This window comes from Gigantopelta aegis, chromosome 9 (genome assembly GCF_016097555.1).
Source record: "Gigantopelta aegis isolate Gae_Host chromosome 9, Gae_host_genome, whole genome shotgun sequence".
Classification (NCBI taxonomy): domain Eukaryota; kingdom Metazoa; phylum Mollusca; class Gastropoda; order Neomphalida; family Peltospiridae; genus Gigantopelta; species Gigantopelta aegis.
In genome coordinates this window covers 23448159-23463566 of record NC_054707.1, presented here as the reverse complement: position 1 = coordinate 23463566, position 15408 = coordinate 23448159, and positions in this window count along the sequence as shown.

Here is a 15408-nt window from a genome sequence, read left to right as displayed (position 1 = left end):
ATGGATGATGGAACACAGACGAGTATATTGAACATCGTCACGGCATTTAAAAATAAAAGTGAAAACTAAATCTTCTTGTGGTTATGTAAGTTAATTGCATCAAAGGAAAAAGAATCTAAATATAAACAATTAATTTCAGTGTGATAGCTTTTTGTGGGATTCTTCATGTCAAAACAGCACTCTGTCGCTAAAGCAACCGTTTAAGTGAAACCAAAAGCATTTTCCTTTCTGACAAACATGCATCAGAATTATATGCAAAATTGGACATGGCATCTCTTTTTTATAAAACCATTATGCGTTTGCACTAAACGACTGCTTTTAAAACTGAAGTTTGTAATTCTCAATCGGGTCATTGTGTTGATGTCATCAGTTAGTACCGAGTTTGCTGCTGTAACTAATTTAGTTTTACGAGTATATGTGAGAATCAAGGACAGATCAAGATAGTGATCTTTCTACATCAGTGTTTCAGGGCAATGGCATTACGCAAAGACCTGCACGTTCCAATTATGACCCATACTAGTTAGTAAACAATTCTGCGCTTGGTGCACGATAGAACGTGGCTAATTTATCAATTTAGGGGGGAAAGTAGCGGTGTTCATGATTTGTTAAAAGATGGGATGATGTATAGGCAGGTTCCAAAAACAGAATCTAGTTTAGTAGTATTACAAAAATAAATAACGTTGTTAACCATATTCGGACATTTTCGCTTGATTCCGTCAAAAATCGGCATCACTAGAAACCCTCACCCCCCCCCCCCCCCCACCCACCCACCCCCCTCCGCAAAACACGCTCACAAATGGGAGCCCGTATGTATGTGTGACATTAATATCGCATCTGTTAAGAAATCTGATTTTAAGGAAGAGTCGTACGTTGACCTACTAAATGGTTCAATAAAAAAGATTGTTTTATCCAAAAGGTACTTTATAGTTGACATGTCCCATTCATATAGATTTTGTGGGTACATAATTGAAGGGGACAGGACGTAGCCCAGTGGTAAATACCTCGCCTGATGCACGGTAAATCAGGGATCGACCCCGTCGACGGACCCATTGGGCTATTTCTCGTTCCAGACAGTGCACCACGACTGGTATATCAAAGGCCGTGGTATGTGCTAACCTGTTTGTGGGATGGTGCATATAAAAGATCCCTTGCTACTAATAGAAACTGAAGCGGGTTTCCTCTCTAAGAGTATATGTTAAAATTACCAAAATGTTTGACATCCAATAGCCGATGATTAATAAATCAATGTGCTCTAGCGGTGTCGTTAAACAAAAACAAATAAACTTTATTATAATTGAATTATAGCTACATGGCTAGCCATTGCTAGTTGTTTGAACTGTTTGTAAACGACTGATGGTAGCAAGACGTAGCTGAAGTCATGTTTTACTGATGGTAGCAAGACGTAGCTGAAGTCATGTTTTACTGATGGTAGCAAGAGGTAACTGAAGTCATCTGTTTTTACTGATGGTAGCAAGACGTAACTGAAGTCATCTGTTTTTACTGATGGTAGCAAGACGTAGCTGAAGTCATGTTTTACTGATGGTAGCAAGAGGTAACTGAAGTCATCTGTTTTTACTGATGGTAGCAAGACGTAGCTGAAGTCATGTTTTACTGATGGTAGCAAGAGGTAACTGAAGTCATCTGTTTTTACTGATGGTAGCAAGACGTAGCTGAAGTCATGTTTTACTGATGGTAGCAAGAGGTAACTGAAGTCATCTGTTTTTACTGATGGTAGCAAGACGTAACTGAAGTCATCTGTTTTTACTGATGGTAGCAAGACGTAGCTGGGGTCATGTTTTACTGATGGTAGCAAGAGGTAACTGAAGTCATCTGTTTTTACTGATGGTAGCAAGACGTAGCTGAAGTCATGTTTTACTGATGGTAGCAAGACGTAGCTGAAGTCATGTTTTACTGATGGTAGCAAGACGTAGCTGAAGTCATGTTTTACTGATGGTAGCAAGACGTAGCTGAAGTCATGTTTTACTGATGGTAGCAAGACGTAGCTGAAGTCATGTTTTACTGATGGTAGCAAGAGGTAACTGAAGTCATCTGTTTTTACTGATGGTAGCAAGACGTAACTGAAGTCATCTGTTTTTACTGATGGTAGCAAGACGTAGCTGAAGTCATGTTTTACTGATGGTAGCAAGAGGTAACTGAAGTCATCTGTTTTTACTGATGGTAGCAAGACGTAGCTGAAGTCATGTTTTACTGATGGTAGCAAGACGTAGCTGAAGTCATGTTTTACTGATGGTAGCAAGACGTAGCTGAAGTCATGTTTTACTGATGGTAGCAAGAGGTAACTGAAGTCATCTGTAGCTGGGGTCATTTTTACTGATGGTAGCAAGACGTAACTGAAGTCATCTGTTTTTACTGATGGTAGCAAGACGTAGCTGAAGTCATGTTTTACTGATGGTAGCAAGAGGTAACTGAAGTCATCTGTTTTACTGATGGTAGCAAGACGTAGCTGAAGTCATGTTTTACTGATGGTAGCAAGAGGTAACTGAAGTCATCTGTTTTACTGATGGTAGCAAGACGTAGCTGAAGTCATGTTTTACTGATGGTAGCAAGACGTAACTGAAGTCATCTGTTTTTACTGATGGTAGCAAGACGTAACTGAAGTCATCTGTTTTTACTGATGGTAGCAAGACGTAGCTGGGTCATGTTTTACTGATGGTAGCAAGAGGTAACTGAAGTCATCTGTTTTTACTGATGGTAGCAAGACGTAGCTGAAGTCATGTTTTACTGATGGTAGCAAGACGTAGCTGAAGTCATGTTTTACTGATGGTAGCAAGACGTAGCTGAAGTCATGTTTTACTGATGGTAGCAAGACGTAGCTGAAGTCATGTTTTACTGATGGTAGCAAGACGTAGCTGAAGTCATGTTTTACTGATGGTAGCAAGAGGTAACTGAAGTCATCTGTTTTTACTGATGGTAGCAAGACGTAGCTGAAGTCATCTGTTTTTACTGACGGTAGCAAGACGTAACTGAAGTCATCTGTTTTTACTGATGGTAGCAAGAGGTAACTGAAGTCATCTGTTTTCACTGATGGTAGCAAGAGGTAACTGAAGTCATCTGTTTTTACTGACGGTAGCAAGACGTAACTGAAGTCATCTGTTTTTACTGATGGTAGCAAGAGGTAACTGAAGTCATCTGTTTTTACTGATGGTAGCAAGAGGTAACAAAAGTCATCTGTTTTTACTGATGGTAGCAAGAGGTAACTGAAGTCATCTGTTTTTACTGACGGTAGCAAGACGTAGCTGAAGTCATCTGTTTTCACTGACGGTAGCAAGAGGTAACTGAAGTCATCTGTTTTTACTGATGGTAGCAAGAGGTAGCTGAAGTCATCTGTTTTGCTGATGGTAGCAAGACGTAGCTGAAGTCATCTGTTTTTACTGATGGTAGCAAGAGGTAACTGAAGTCATCTGTTTTTACTGATGGTAGCAAGACGTAGCTGAAGTCATGTTTTACTGATGGTAGCAAGAGGTAACTGAAGTCATCTGTTTTTACTGATGGTAGCAAGACGTAGCTGAAGTCATGTTTTACTGATGGTAGCAAGAGGTAACTGAAGTCATCTGTTTTTACTGATGGTAGCAAGACGTAGCTGAAGTCATGTTTTACTGATGGTAGCAAGACGTAACTGAAGTCATCTGTTTTTACTGATGGTAGCAAGACGTAACTGAAGTCATCTGTTTTTACTGATGGTAGCAAGACGTAGCTGGGGTCATGTTTTACTGATGGTAGCAAGAGGTAACTGAAGTCATCTGTTTTTACTGATGGTAGCAAGACGTAGCTGAAGTCATGTTTTACTGATGGTAGCAAGACGTAGCTGAAGTCATGTTTTACTGATGGTAGCAAGACGTAGCTGAAGTCATGTTTTACTGATGGTAGCAAGACGTAGCTGAAGTCATGTTTTACTGATGGTAGCAAGACGTAGCTGAAGTCATGTTTTACTGATGGTAGCAAGAGGTAACTGAAGTCATCTGTTTTTACTGATGGTAGCAAGACGTAGCTGAAGTCATCTGTTTTTACTGACGGTAGCAAGACGTAACTGAAGTCATCTGTTTTTACTGATGGTAGCAAGAGGTAACTGAAGTCATCTGTTTTCACTGATGGTAGCAAGAGGTAACTGAAGTCATCTGTTTTTACTGACGGTAGCAAGACGTAACTGAAGTCATCTGTTTTTACTGATGGTAGCAAGAGGTAACTGAAGTCATCTGTTTTTACTGATGGTAGCAAGAGGTAACAAAAGTCATCTGTTTTTACTGATGGTAGCAAGAGGTAACTGAAGTCATCTGTTTTTACTGACGGTAGCAAGACGTAGCTGAAGTCATCTGTTTTCACTGACGGTAGCAAGAGGTAACTGAAGTCATCTGTTTTTACTGATGGTAGCAAGAGGTAGCTGAAGTCATCTGTTTTGCTGATGGTAGCAAGACGTAGCTGAAGTCATCTGTTTTTACTGATGGTAGCAAGAGGTAACTGAAGTCATCTGTTTTTACTGACGGTAGCAAGACGTAACTGAAATCTGTTTTTACTGATGGTAGCAAGAGGTAGCTGAAGTCATCTGTTTTTACTGATGGTAGCAAGACGTAGCTGAAGTCATCTGTTTTTACGTGGTTAACTGCTATGCGACCCTGCCTGTAAGTCTAGGTATTACTTTCATGTACAGCTCAGTAAGAAGGTGCAATAGTTTGTAGTCTTTAAAGCAAATCCTCTGTGTTTTTCCATAAGCAAACAAACAAACAAATATTTTATTTAAGGATGCAATAAACACATTTTATTTACGGGTATATGGCGTCAGACATATGGTTAAGGACCACACAGATATTGAGAGAGGAAACCCGGTCACCACTTCATGAGCTACTCTTTTCGATTAGCAGCAAGATATCTTTTATATGCACCATCCCACGGACAAGGTAGTTCCATTAGCAGCAAAAATTATTTTATGTGCATTTTTACAGACAGGACAGCACATACCATGCCCTTTGATATACCTGTCATTTGGAACTGGTTGAAACAGAAAAAATTACAGAAAATGGGTCCACTGAGAAGGTTCGATCCTCCAGCCGATGCACATCAGGCAAGCATTCTATTGACCAAAGTGCACTACACAGACCTTAACAGTCAACGTACGTGTCCAGGAGCCTGTTTCACAAAACCTTCGTACGAGTAAAACTACTCGTACGATGCTCGTACGACCACTTTAGTTGTTTCTCAAAATCTTCGTACGTACAAAGATTCGTAAAAAAAAATGTCGTAAACCTACGACAGCTTAGGACCACTCGTACGGCTTACGTTTTAATCGTTCATTTCAACAATACTCTCACTGGTATCGGTTAGATGTAATAATGGCTGCAGCATACGAAGTTGTACAGAACCAGAGGAGAGCTATAAGAAGAAATTGAATTTTCAGAGACCAAACAAACCCTTTTGATGTGTTTGATGACAAAGAAATGATAGCGAGATACAGATTTTCACGGGAATGTGTAACAGACTTGTGTGACTTATTGAATGACGATTTGACGACAAACGCTTCGCTGCCATGCTTTGCCAACTTCACTTCAAGTGTTTGCAGCTCTTCGCTTTTTCGCTACAGGAACATTCCAGTCTGTAGTTGGAGATATTCTTGGAATAAGCAAGTCATCAACGTCAAGATGCGTACATGCTGTAGCTTGTGCTTTAACCCGGAAAGTTAATAACTTCATCATGTTTCCTATGGATTTAGATACTAGACGTCAAATAAAGGAAAACTTTTACTCAGTTGCTAATTTTCCAAATGTTTTCAGCGCCATCGATGGAACTCTGATTCCAATCCGGTCTCCTACCAATGATGAACACGTATGTGTGTCGTAAAGGATGTCACGCCATCAGTGTCCAAGTGGTATGTGATGCTAAATTAAATTTCTTGAATATTGTTGTGAAATGGCCGGGAAGTACACACGATACTTTTATGCTGACAACAAGTGAACTTTGGCAGTTACTTGAGAGTGGTCGGGCAGGCGATGGTTACATTCTTGGCGACAGTGGCTACCGTTTGAAGAAATGGTTGTCGACACCTGTCAGTGAACCAACGTCCCGAGCTGAGGAACGAAACAATACAAGCCATAGGCGCACCCGAACCACCGTAGAACGCTGCATTGGGGTATGGAAATCAAGGTTCCGATGCTTGCACATGAGTGGTGGCAGCCTTTGAATCTACCAATCAATAATAATAAGAAGAATTGTGGTTTAGTCTTAGATTTACGTCTACGTGCAAAACTAGGCTTACGATGTTTTGTGAAATTGGGCCCTGAGCCCCGTTCCACGAAGCGATCTTAGCCCTAAGATCACCATAAGTACATAGCTACCTTATGTACTTAAGGTGATCGTAGCACTAAGATCGCTTCGTGGAACGGGGCCCAGGACAGCATGCTTGAAGCATGAATCTTAATTAGATGAAGCCCGATAGTAATAATATATTATTTTTGTAATTCATAAACAAAAAAAAGAGAGACTGCATCTCATTTTAATTTATGTTTGTGTTTTTAACCGATTACGGTTCAAATACTCTGTCCTGGGCACACCTTAGCTATTAGTGATTAATGATTGGTTGTCAGTGAGATAGAAAAAAAGAAATGTTTTATTTAACGACACACTCAAAACATTTTATTTATGGTTATATGACGTTAAGGACCATGCAGATATTAAAGACAGGAAACCCGCTATCACCACTTCATCGGCTACTCTTTTCGATTAGCAGCAAGGGATCTTTTATATGCACCATCCCACAGACAGGGTAGTACATACCACAGCCTTTGATATACCAGTCGTGGTGCACTGGCTGGAACGAGAAATAGCCCAAATGTGCCCACCAACGGGGATCGATCCCAGACTGACCATGCATCGAGCAAGCACTTTACCACTGAGCTACATCATGCCCTCTACCCACTGTTAAAAAATGTTGTTTGGGTGGGATCCGGTACCAGAGTCTGAACCCAGTACCTACCAGCCTTAAGGCTGATAAGTTTAATCACTACAACAACGCCAGAAGACGGTCTTGACACAGAGAAGATAAAAAAAAAAAAAAAAAATTTTGTTTAACTAAACCAATAGAGCACACTGATTTATTAATCATTAGCTATTGGATGTCAAACATTTGTTGATTTCAACAGTATAGTCTTAGAAAGGAAATCCGCTACATTTTTCCATTGGTAGCATGGACAGGACAGCACATACCACAGCCTTTGATATAACAGTTGTAGTAAACTGGCTGGATCGAAAGTAAGGTCTCCACGAGTACTCGGGCACGGGCCGAGACTAGCAAGACTCAAGTTCGTTCACAGGACTCGAGTACCCGTGCAACGAAGAGCACTCTTATTTAAATCTTCTTTTTTGGGGGCGTCATTTTACAATATTATGTTTTCCGCCAGTTACATTATAAGGCTATGAGACAGAGGGAAAAAAGTTGAATGTGTCGAATGCAATACATACAATGGCATAATTGGGCATCCATGTTCAGCGCTGGAATTAAGTTGCATAATGCTATTTTACTTTATTCCTTAGTCTCATTATCAACTTGTGTAAGCATCGGGTACAGGTCGAGTTTGACCATCAAGTACTCAAGTCCAATATTTTGGACTCGTGGAGGCCCTAATCGAAACGGATAAGACAAATAACAGGACTAATATTCTATTTGTTTATTTTGGTTTTATTCACAGTTTGACTGTTATTTATATACAAATCTACATGCATTCATTGAAATGTTCAATAATTAACATGAACTGATTTTAGTACAGCAAGAGCTTGGCAACATATACAGCAAAAAACATGCAGATTACTTTACACACACATTGATTTAGTATCTTCTTTCAAACTCCACTATCACAAGTAATATGCTCAAATACATGAAAAACACAAATCAAATGCCAGACCTGCTACCAGTATGCTGCGTAAACTCAACAATGACCCTAGTTTTCCATTTGGCATAAAATGCAGTTTACGCTACGCACAGCAGGGCTCGAGTTTAACAATGGTGCCCTAGTCATATGCCCCAGTGCCCTGAAAATATTATTAAATACAGTCTTACGGTCAAACTGGCCATGCCTTAGTTTGCATGTTAGTAGTTAGTAATCATACTTAAATGCAACTCCTGTTTAGTTGTTTTATTATGAGAACATCAAACTGCTTACACTTCTTTCTTTTCAACGAGTGCTGATGTGTTATATTAAGATATTTGTTTAAATTTACTTTGCTGACCCGTCTTCTGGCTGTATTATATCCTCAAAAAATCTCCAACAGTCTAGGCCAAATGGCCTTGACCTCTTAATTTGCCAAAATCAAGGCTTGACATGGGATTTTCCAAAAATGGTAATTAATTTTTTTAAAAAGGTAATTTAACTATGCAAAAGCTGCAACAGGCATATTTTACAAATATTGTTTAATAACTTGAGCTAGTTCCTTAAAAAAAAATGGCATAGGTGAAACTGGTATTAGGGTACAATAACTATATATAGGCCTACTCCCCACAAAAAATTAAGCAACAATGTTTTTCGCCATAAATAATTTGTCCAACTTTATATCCACTTATTTTAACAATAACAACAACAATAATATATCATACACCTGTCTGTGCCAAAACATCGCAAAATGTCAATACTATAAATTGAACAAAAAGAAAGACCTACAATGTACCTTATTGCAATTAGAAAATGTATCATGTTGACAACTTGCTTAATATTTTGGGGGTGGTATATGCTCAAAAGCGCCAATATGGCATAAAGACCACACAAGGAACCTACAAACTGGTTGTTGAAAACAGGTGGCCTTTATAATGAAGTTCAAAAATGTCAATGTATGTAAACTGAAGATCTTTAAAGGGTCTTCTTTAAACTGTAGATTTGTGTACGTGCAACATTTTTGAATACCGGTAATGTCATAGCTAATGTTAATGTTTGTAATGATCTTTTCACCAGACCATTTTATTTGATTGTGTCAGGAATGTTAGTAAGTATAGGTTATGCAAATCATAATTTCCACTTTTGACACTAGTAAAACCTACATTTTGCATACATTTTAGTACTCAAAATACCTTGTTAAAATCGGTCTAAAAATAACAGAATTAAAAAAATTAAATCACTTTTGTCCATTGTGGTCTAATTTTTAATTTGTGGATTAGAGTAGTTAACATATATAAGAACTCAAGAAAAATACAATACATATATACATATAATACAAATTTTATGATAATACCTTTTTCAACCACAGATTTAACTACCCCATGAAATGTTGGTTTTATGGGTTGTTTTTCTTTTTAGGAAAACACAAAAAATTTAAGTACATGAAAATAAAGGATTTCACAGTACATTACATGATGTAATAATGTATGATGTAACCTACATGTAGTTGCATAAATAAATAATTACAAATACTTTTATGCTTTTTAATTTGACCAAATATAGATTGTTTACTAAACAAATACTGTAAAATGTTCAAAATTTAATTTACACAGTTTTTTAAAACCTGATTGTCCCCCCCCCCCCCCCTCCACAATTCTGTAAAATACAGATGTAAATAAATTGTAAATCATAGAGCAAAACTGTCCATTCGATATTGTTCTGTAATGATTAAAATAAATACTTCAAAAGTGAAGTGCATGTTGTAATGTGTTTAGATGCAACATTTAAATTATCAAAACAAACACTTAAATTACCGGTATATAGAAGAATTTTAAGAAAGTATGCTAAAAAAACATATACAGTTATATATCTATCTTATCCAAGTATGTAAATTTCAAACCTTGATCAGTTTTACTAGAGTTCAGAATCTTTGCAGAACATCCGCTATCCTAAACCAGAATCAAGGAACTCCCATTATAGTCCTTCGAAGTATTTTAGATCAAAAGATTACAATCAAATAAAAGGAATTTAGATATAGCTTGATTCTGAGTTGACGTCAACATCTGAGTAGCAACATGTTTTAATGTGAAGTTGTACTGTTATTGAGAAATCAGTCCAATGCTAGGCTCAGACTATCAACTGTTACAATGCAGTCGGCCAACTCGATAGTTGCATTGTCATTTCCCCAACTCACGACGGGTGTGCTCAGATTAACAACTAATGGGTTCTACTTTTTTCTTCTTTTTTTCTTTCTTTTTTTTCGCAAAAAAATAAGTAGCAACTACATGCAAGAGTATTGAGAGTTGTAGCATATACTGCAATAGCACTATAACGATAATTAAATTATGCAGAAAAAAGACAATCACAAAAACAAAAACAAAAAAAAACAGAAAAAAAATCCCACCCACTAAATAACTTTTCTGTGGCGGGTGCCCCAATCTCCTAGTGTAGAAACCCCTCCCTCCATGACCAAATATTTAGGGCTAAATTGAAAATTTTTGACGTAGGGCTCGTTTTTTAATTTTAGAAATGCCCTATCTAAAAAGCGTCCAAAACTTATATAAATAAATTAGAATTGTTTTGGGGTTTTTCGAATATGACACAAACAAAGTATAAAGTCCTCTTCCTCTCTTGGTTAAGGTCAACCAATTGCCCCAATTAATTTTCTGCCCCGAGTTGCCCCTGGCCTCCAGAGGCCGAACCCCGGGGGGGGGGGGGGGGGGGGGGGGGGGAAGGAAGAGAGAGAAGAGACATGCTCGAAACCCTAGTGGTATATGAGCATGGAAACATTTTTCGGATCGGATCAGCAAAAAAAAGAGAGAATAATATGTACAACAGTATGAAATAAACACAGTAACTGTAATTCTAAAAAATATAACTTGATCATTTTTGAAACTATATTACAAAACATTACTGCTATCGGTTATTACCAGTGCACTTGATTGAAAAAACAAATCATGTCTTGGAACAAATTGTCCGTAAGCTTTACAAAACATCTGAACAATGAAAGTGTTCTCATGGCAATATAATATTAATTAATACATTAATTAATTAATAGATTAATAATTCTGCATGATATAAAACCAACTATATATATAACCAACTTAATAAATTTTGCTTTATTCTGGAAAAAGCATTTTACTTGTATTACCAACATAAAGGCCCATGCATGTATGTACTGACTTAAAATTTAGGTTTGTGCTTATATCAACTTGTGGTTCAAGCACACTGTGCTGAATACGTTAGTGAGAAGAAGTCCATGCAGTAACCTTGGTGAGCCAGTGGAAACTCACTCTGCATTGTTGGAGCTACCAGGTCCGGGATATAGAGCCAGAACCCACTCAAGGCTCAAAATTCACCTTGTGAAATGGGGAGAATTTTTAATCTGTAAAAAAAAGAAGTTTTATTTAACGACGCACTCAACACATTTTATTTATGGTTATATGACGTTAAGGACCATACAGATATTAAGACAGGAAACCCGCTATCGCCACTTCATGGGCTACTCTTTTCGATTAGCAGCAAGGGATCTTTTATATGCACCATCCCACAGACAGGAGAGTACATATCACGGCCTTTGATATACAGTCGTGGTGCACTGGCTGACAGGGATCGATCTCACACAGACTGTGCATTACTACTGAAGACAATGCTAGAAACTGAGACGCTGTTCTGAAACTTTACTTTCTTTTTATGTAAAAATACAGCAATCATTTTGTTTTTCTTTTCACAATATATAATTTAATATTGGTCATCCCATTGAAGACATAGTTGGCAAAGACTTCTTATGCAAGAACTGGCCTTGGTGGCATCGTGGTTAGGCTGGTAGGTACTGGGTTCGGATCTCAGTCGAGGCATGGGATTTTTAATCCAGATACCGACTCCATAACTGGTTCAACAAAGGCATGGTTTGTGCTATCCTTCCTGTGGGAAGTGCAAACAAAAGATCCCTTGCTGCCTGTCATAAAAAAGTAGTCTATGTGGCAACAGCGGGTTTTCTCTAAAAAAAAAAAAGGTGTCAGAATGACCATATGTCTGACGTTCAATAGCCGATGATAAGACAACAAATCAATGTCCTCTAGTGACGTCATTAAATAAAACAAACTTTACTTTTTTTTCTTATGCAAGACTCAGACTACCAACTTTCTGCTGTCATGACTTTTATGACACTCTTACAACTCGATTTTCGTTGTATACAACTTCTACAACAGCCATCATATCTGATTTAAAAAAACCGAATTGGGCCTGAAATTTGCTGCTAGTCTGAGCACACATTACAACTCAATGCAACGCCCAGTCATTAGTCTGATCACATTCACAACTCAATGCAACCGTCGAGTTGGCTAACTTTCTGCTGGCAGTTGACAGTCGAGCCTAGCATAAGTTTGATTATTTGTAGCATGCTTTAAGATTGGAACGCTGCTTGTGAGATTGGTGATCAGAGAGTATACTGTATATTTAGAGTGGCAAGCCCTTGATTTGTAGTGATTACGTTAATTATGGAATTACATATAGATCTAACTATATAGTAATACACAAAAATAATGGAATATCCGCTACAATTATAAAATAATAATTAATCAATGCAACTTGAGCACAAAAAAAAAATCAACAAAAATCAAACAAAATAAACAAGGCTTTCTTTTGTAAATGACAGCATCGTTTCATTTGGTTAAAATATAAATAAAAAGATACACAATTTTTACGTTATATTCATATTAAAATATTTCTATCTACATAATATACAGACATAACCAGAAGTATATTTGACACTACATACATGTATGGCAATAATATAACAGGTTGCTTTGATTATTTTGTGAACAAACAATGATTTGCTTCGCACGTCCTGAAGACTTCAGAAAACAAATGTACCGTAACTGAGTTTGATATGCTATACTTTCACTGAATCCAGGGGCAGGACCTGAAACAGACATGCTCGAAACCTTAGTGGTATATAAGCATGTTAAAACAATTCAAAGTCACTGAACAAAGGGAACACATAATCATTGTTTTCGGGCTTTTCGTTGTGGAAATCAAAATGACAAAACTATTATCACATTCTAAATTGTACATGTGTCTCTGTGCAAGCATTCTAAGGGATGTTTTAACAAAAACATTTCATAACTACAAAATCAATGTCAATGTCAATGTCAAAATCAATGATGGGGTAGGGGGTAATGCCCCCTCCCAAATTCTGAAGATAATGCATCCCCCCTCCCCCCCCACCTGCTGAAAGGTGATTTAATATATACACACCCTAGTTGCTTTTACCTTCTAGTGACTATATAGTATCTGTTACAAAATGAATACAACTCAAACATTATAGCAGATGAAAATATGGAAAGTATATTTTAAGTTCTATATACTGTATAACTAATTTAATAACCTGTTATTTGCTTTGCGAAGCATAACTAATGCTTGAAATGTACATGCCAGCTGTTTCTTGCATCAGTATCATTATCAAAGGCTCCATCTGTTGCTTGAACAGATGACAATTCCCTTACAAATTATATCAGTTAGAAGTAAATAGCTTATGTATAGATGTTAATTTACATGTATTTTATGTTACATTACATGGTTATTCCTACTTAATAATATGCTTTCACATAAGCGCCACAAAGCGTTATACAAAACACTGTTATTCTAGATAGTTTTCAGTACATACACTACACAAGAAAAGTTTCATGGATTACATCACTATTCGAGAGTTAACTTCCTTTTAACCCCCCAAAAAGCAGTTTTAATGCCCTATTTTCCATAATTCTTTTTATAAAATTGAAATGGCCTTTATTGGAAATGAAAGCAGACATAATGTTATTTCCTGATATTTGACAAGTTAACCTTTAACAGTAACAATGGTCATGTCATATATAAGGCAGTTACTGCAATCTGCTTTAAACAATGGGGGGGGGGGGGGGGGGGGGGGGGGGGTGCAAATCACTATGAAAATATTTAAGATTTGCATGGAAGAATCCTTTACTTTGGCACTAAAACCATTGACCTGGGTTTTTTAAAAAACAAAAACATTTATGATTTAGATTCTGTTACTTGAATTAAGACATTGGACAAAAAAAAAAAAAGAAAAAAAAAAAGGTTACTGAGACCATTTCAACAAAGAACAAGGTTAGAATTGTTCTTTTTTAGAATTGGAAATTAAAAACAATTATTTTAAAAATTGAATTTTCCCATTGCATTCAAGATTTGATTTGATGAAATAAAAATACATTATTGAACTGAAATGAATAAATATACTATATATACTAGTATACTACACAATATATATTAATACACATTTGAAAACAATCATAATATGATATACAAAAATACATACATGAGGTCATGTACAAAGAACACATGTTTTATAGGAGTCTCAAATATACAGATATATCATTATATACAGATACATAGTGCTAATTCACATAAAGGATTCAAAACAAGTAAATATTTGGAATTCAGAAATGTGGAAGACAACAGACTAACCACCAGTGATTGACCTTTGACCTACAAAAAAAATTAATTATAAAAATGTTTTGACACACAATGTTAGGGGATAAAGCAAACAAGCAAACACTAATTTGATCATTATTGTTTAATGTGTAGTTAAAATGAAGTTAACATGAAAACCTGCTACATGTTTTTGATTAATTTTCATCATACCTAACAAATTACGTCTTAATACCAATTCAAGCATACAAATTACAACCCCTGCAATTAAAAAAATGTCCACGGTAAAAAAAAAAATCCATGCCATTAAAAAAAAAAAAACCCTGAATATAGTCCCAGGTAAAAAATTGCCATGGAGAATGAAAACCTCCATGGCAATCCCCACAGCACTGCCAATTGCCTTGGGCAATTGCAGGGGTTGAAATTATACATTTTGCATATACAGTGACCCTCTCATTACCATAACTATGATTAGTCTCACCTACTACTGTCATAAAGGTCGACTTCACTGATCAAAAAAGTGCTCAGGGGATCTTCTGTAACCACCTTTTGTCAGACAGGACAGCACATACCATCATCTTTGAGACATATGCTCATGATGGAACACTGGGTTGTATTCAGTATACAGATTTTGAGATGATCACTTGTGAACTATTTCACAGATCGCACTGATTTAACATTCAAACCAAAACCAGGCTACATAGTGAGCATTAATTTCGTAATGCCACGGAGTACTGGAATGTAAACCGCGCCAAATGAATGCTGGGCTGATCAATGAAATACAAGGCTCACATCTAGTCTAGTGGTGCACTCATTTTATTTCTGAGACTACTGGGATGATGAACCCAACACCTTACAGCTTAATAATTGATGGCTAAACCACTGCACCATGCACTGCATGTCAGTTGTCTACAGCGGTGAGACCAAGTCTTAAAACACCTTTTGGTGTATGGTCTCCTAAAATTATGTTAATGAGATCATTAACTTGGTATTTACAGACAATGGATGACCTTGAACCTTGGAGATCAATATAAATTTAGTTCTGAAAGACAGCATGAGTGAGACTATTTGTTAATATATATATATATAT